Genomic DNA, 6,293 nt, shown 5'->3' on the forward strand with positions numbered 1-6,293 from the left:
GCTGAATAACTGAAGTTTCAACACTATCATAATCTTCCCAGTGTTACTTATAAAAGGGTGTGAGGTAAGCAATGGGAACCTTCTCGCCAGAGAGAAAGCACAGCAGCTGGTTTGCATTTGTGTGTCCCTCATAGGGACTGCCAGGAGAAAATGGTGACGTGCAGAAGACGAGTGCTGCTTAGGAAGGTGCACCATGGCCAAAAGCCTTTTGCACCTCGGTTCTTTGCACCTCGGTTCAGAGATTGCTTGATCTTTTTCTACTTCACCTGCCCCAAAGATCTGCTGGACTTCTTGAGATACAGCCACGTTGTCTCACGCATTACTCATACTTACAGCGGTACCTAAAGACACGCGGTTTGACATGCAGCCGCCTGAAACAGATGTCCAGGAACCTTAATGCTAGCGCCTGAAAAGCAGTGGTTTGGTTATTTTGCCCCTTCTTAACAGAAGTTCTGTACAGCATAGGCTTAATGCGGGGTGTCCTTCAAACTGGATTTTCAGTGCAGAAACAGGTGAGGTGATGTTTTTCTTGCTGTTTCAAATTCAGAATTTAAATCGGGCAACTTGAAGACAAGATCCAGCCTTTGCATTGCAACAACGGGTTGCAGATAAAGCTGCAAGGCTCAAGAAACCCAACATCAAACCCAGAACTAAAAGGCACTCCTTGCTTACAGGTTATTTATTAGGAGCTCCAGCACATCAGCTCTCTGTAGGATTCACAACATCTGCAGACTGTTTTCAGTGAGAGCTGTTTGTCCGGTGTCCACAGCCTCTCCAAACATTCACTACAGCCACTTCACTTTCAGAAGATATGGGAAAAGCAAATAACCTTCAGCAACAGGAATAAAGCAAGGCAGCATCACGGGAAAAAAGAAGGGAAAAAAAAAAAAAGCAAAGCCCTTGAGCCCAATAGGAGATACTTATTTAAAGAATGGCAAAGTCCATTCTATTGTTTATTTTCAGCTCATACTAATTAAATCAATCATTTTTGCAACTGTCAGCTCACTTCAAGCCTTACAGACAGCTCTCCCCACCTCCACCTCTGTCCTGTGGAACTCCTTTCTGGAGCGTTCGTATCTCTAGCAAAGGAAGTAGTTGGGATCTACATGGCCTTTACTGCCAGCTCACAGAACTAGGAAAAAAAAGATGGTTAGGAGCAAAGCAAGTCCAGACTGAATAGAAATAGAAGTATTTTGTGTGAGATAAAGAGGTTCCAGTGATTTTTAGAGAGCGGTTGTTTGAGATTTTAACCTGTGATGAGAAATGAGTCACCATCCATTGCAATGATGAGACTCTAATGTTGAACCATTTGATGTGGCAACTTAAAACCACACGTAGTTTTAGATCCTTTTCTGAGCATACATCAAAGGGAAGGAACCTCCAATAACGCTCATTAGATGCCACACATTTGTGCAGGTACTGCAGTGCTTTGGTTCTTAAGAAGAGTTTCCCCAGCACTTCGGAGCGCTAAAAGGAAGACAGAGACACTGACAGAACCACAGAGATGTGCAGAGCTAAAAACTTCCCTTGGACTGCCCGGATGGCTGTGAATGAACAGCAGTGCTGCTAAAAAGCCATCAGATGCAGTAATCAGACCATAACGTTTCAGTATCATTCAAGCAGTACAAACAGTGACAACTACAGTTAAGCAGCACTGGAATGAGGGCCTGTTTAGTTACGTGGTGCACGAGCACCAAAAATCACTGTATCAGCTCAGACTGACTGCAGGTCTCCTTGTATTGTACTAATGAGCAGAGTGTGCCCAGCGCAGTTTATAAATACCCTGACATATCACAACCCCCATAAGATTTTAATGCAAATGTCTACCTAAATTCCAATTAATCACAGGATTAAAGGTAAACCTTTCCACCTCCTTTTGCAATTACTGGGATTTCTGGGCAAGAAGATGACAGCCACTATCTGCCCAGACGTATTTAATATTATATCCTATGACCTCAGCAGTCTGATTTTTCAGGTGGCTGCCAAGAATTACCTGCATAAATGTTGTATGATGACATTAGCAAGCACATGCAGGTCACTCACCAAGTGAGCAGGCCATACAAAAGTAGTTACCTAAAGTTAAAGAATCTTTCAATTAAAGCAGCAATTAAAAATAATAAAATACTTTCTGAATTTCAGCAATGAGAAACACAAGACAAACACACCAGGTTGGACTTCTTTCATGACATACTTCTTTGCTGATGACAGTGTCAGATCTACGCCCAGAAAAAAGGAGCTGAAGGTTTGCTTGAATGCACTGGATCCATGGGACACAGTTGCTGGGGGAACGTAGCACACACTGCCTGGTAACAAGCAGGTCTTTCACACCGGAGGCATTTCAGGAGATGAGAAGAGAGATGTGATTACTGCTTCGTATGAAGTTGCCTGGTTCTAACAAGTGGCTGAGATGACAAAATGGTTCTTACATCCAAACATGAAAACAACACATTTTTACTCTACGCGTATGAATGAAGACGGTGCTGTCTGAAATAATCGCTGAAGCACCAAAGGTTGGTGTGGCTGGAGAGAAGGAACAGAACACCACGGCAAGGGGGTCAGGCACACTGCACGGCCATTTCTGAAGGGATTCAATCTTTTCAGCACCCATCCCTTAGGTCAGCTCAAAATTGAGCTGAGGGTTGCCCAAAATCTAGTTATAGGTACGCATAGCTTTTAGGATGCTTGGAGATATCAGTTACCTTAACACGATCTGTCTCATTAGGAGGTAAGCTTAAACTACAAATAAACTCTGTGTTAGAAATTCCATGCAGGGAAGAACTGCACATAATCCCTCATCCATCCGATAAGTCTCTCTGTGTCCACAACTGGAAGGTGAGGAGGCAGAGCACAGATAACAGATAGAATTCAATAGTTACATTTCAAATCTATTTGCAGTACGGTATGCTGAAGATTGAGGCACAAGTTATTAGAATTCCTGGAACTTCTCATGTGCTGATATGTGAGAAATGGTTTATGGCCGCCTTCTGAAGCGGCCAATCCAAACCAGTTCAGGTAACAAACCACTGCCATTCCTTAATTTCAACGTTTGTTCCAATTGCAGTAACGGGAAATACAAAGTGCTTACAAAATGGGGAAATCAAACTGGCTGAAGTCATAGGAGCCTCCTAATCTATTTTTTTCCTTTTTTTTTTTTTTTTTTTTAACATAAAAATACTTTTAAAAACCAGTGTATTTATATATATACACACTTTCTATAATATATATGTATGTATGTGTATATATACACATCAAAAATACATAAAAAAATCTTTAACACCTGCAAGTGTCCAGCTCACCACCTCACCTGTCCCTGGATTTCAAACAGAATCACAAGGTTGGAAAGCACTTACAAGATCATCTAGTCCAACTGTCCTCCCATTACCACTGCTACCACATGCCACTAAACCATGTCTCCTAGCTCCCTATCCAGGCGCCTCTTGAACACTGCCAGGGATGGCAACTCCACCACCTCCCTGGGCAGCCATTCCAGTGCCTGACCACTCTCTGAGAAAAAAAATTCCTTCTTATGTCCAGCCTAACCTCATCTGATACAACTTGTGGCCATTTCCTCGGGTCCTGTTTGTTGCCTGGCAGAAGTGGCTAAGCTCCTCATCACAGCCTCCCCTCAGGAAGTTGTAGAGCGCAATGAGATCTCCCCTGAGCCTCCTCTTCTCCAGGCTAAACACTCCCAGCTCCCTGAGCAGTTCCTCATAAGACTTGTGCTCCAGATGAGCCGACAGCGTACACTCTTATGAAGACACCTCTGCATCTGCATAGAATCAACAGGCTGCAAAAGCATTACAGATGGGATACTTGCGTGACCAGGTGGCCAGAACCTTATAGGAGCCTATTACAAGCCTTGCCAACCTCCAACCAGGCAAAGAAAGCACCTTTTGCTCAGTGAACAAGTAGAAACCTATCAGATGCCACAGCCTCAGACTTCATTTAATGATGCTGATTCTGCTCAGAAGGAAGGGGGGTGAGTAATAACTGACAACTGTGCATCTGCAGAAATACACGCACCTGCAAAGCAACAGCATCCTTATTAGGTCCTTATTACAGGTTCTTATTAGGAACCCTGATTTTAACCCTTACTTCTGCAGATGCATTACTGTGCTGACAACCAGGCATCATCTTTGGCTTTAAAACTAGTTTCACTTCAGAAAGCTATTAGACCAGATGACCTATTTGTTAATTTAAATATGTATGGTTTCTATGCCACTAAAAAGAATCCTGGAAGCTGCAGCTGACGTTACAACTGAAAAACACGTGTCGTAACTAATTCCACATAGGTACAAAACACATCACTAAGCTGGAAACCCATTCTCCACAACATTTCTGCCCAGTAGAAGCCACAGCGAGGGCAGAACTCATTTGTCCATCTCAAACACACACGGCCCTTTGCAGAAGGCTATTCTTGCACGGCATTGCCTCACATAAGCAAGTCTCGCTCAGTTTGGAAGGCATCAGGCGTGAAGAGGATGGAGCCAGGCGTTTTGGTGGTGCCCAGTGACAGGACAAGAGGCAACGGGCACAAAGCGGAACACAGGAAGTTCCATGTGAATGTGAGGAAAATCTTCTTTACTGTGGGAGTGATGGAGCACTGGAGCAGGTGCCCAGAGAGGCTGTTGAGTCTCCTCCGGAGATATTCAAGACCTGCTTGGATGCTTTCCTGAGTGACCTGCTGCTGGACTCCATCTCCAGAGGTCCCTTCCAAGCCCTCCGACTGCATGACTCTGTATTTCATCAGAAAACAAAGCACATCACTGAATATCAAAACATCTAGAAGGGAGACAGTCTAAGGGCGGCATTTCATTTAATTCTCTACGACGTTTATTACAGCAGAGTGCCAGCATTTAAGAGGAAGATGGTTTCCAGTGCAAATCTGTTCCTACCATTTACACTGGTAAAGAAATTCGAGTAGTCCCTTTCATTGTTATTGTTAGAAAATTCATTTATCCAATCCAAGCAATACGTTACGAATACCATCTGATAGCAGCAGAGCTGCAGATCACAGCCAAACAAATCGATTTGGTCCTCCAGCACAAGAAGACCGGATCGCCATTAATCATCTCACAGCACCTGCTGAAGGGTTAGCACGGCATCGCGGTGGCCATCCCTCTCCCTCCAGCCCTACCAACAGCAATTACACGCAACATCCGAGGACACTTCATCACCACCAGGAAACAGCGATTGTCACAACGCAACAAAACATTAAGGCCAGCGGATAATAATAACCAAATCATTATAAGTAACACTGATCTCTATTAAATCCTGCTTTTCCAAATGTAACCAGAATAAAGCACAACAATTCTGTAGTGTACCAAGTGTATATTTCAATTTACTGTATGCAGTCTAACAACAAATTTGGTCATAATTTACCAGATATACATAAATGATTTAAGTAGTAAAAGAAGATTCAGTTCCGAGAGAATCAGTTCATACCTCCAGGAAGAAATGAACAAAAAAAATAAACCAACAGAAAAAGGAAGATACATTAAGAATGTAGAGCCAGGTCCAGTTTCTAAGCATTACGTGAGCAGTATTCTAATAAAGCGGATTTAGGTGAATCTCAGATATATATATATATAGATATATATATTTATATATATAGACAGATCTACCAATTGTAAACTATGGTTTTAAAGGGGATAAATGGGATGGAAAAATCTTTATGCTATACTTACATATTCACAAAGCAGAACATTACTTTAACGTTTAAAATACTTTTTCATTCGTATCATCTTTGCCCAACTAATTTCTACTTTGGACCCCACCAGAATTACACATTACTCGTCTCAGTATAGAACAACGAGAATAAAGATGCATTCTTCAGTGTAAAAAAGAAAAAGGCACCCACCCACCCCGCCCCAAGAAAACTAAATCGTGTCAGGCTTACAATAATGTGGAAACTACCAATGAAACAAATGGATGATTTAAAAAAAAGGTATTTTAATTCCCATGTAATTGTAGTTCAAATTTCTCTCAGCTTCAGTCAGCAAAAGCAACGTCTTAACATCGTGTTGCTGTTCTACTGATGGGAAGGACAACAGTAAAGCTCATCTCTTTAAATACATCCCAACTTGGATCAGATGGAGCACCATTAAGATTCTGCCCATCAAAGCACAGTTCAAGGTTACCCACACAACTAGCATAATTTAGTTACTGGATAAAAAATAGGAAAAATATATATACTTCTTTTAAAATTAAACAAAGCTGAAGAACATGGTGACCTCGATTGGTTTGGATACAGTACTGTCACACTGGCCTAGCTATGTGTTATGACAAATGCT

The sequence above is a fragment of the Coturnix japonica genome, chromosome 2, assembly GCF_054131305.1.
Source record: "Coturnix japonica strain WE chromosome 2, WE-NBRP24, whole genome shotgun sequence".
In the NCBI taxonomy this organism is placed as follows: Eukaryota; Metazoa; Chordata; class Aves; order Galliformes; family Phasianidae; genus Coturnix; species Coturnix japonica.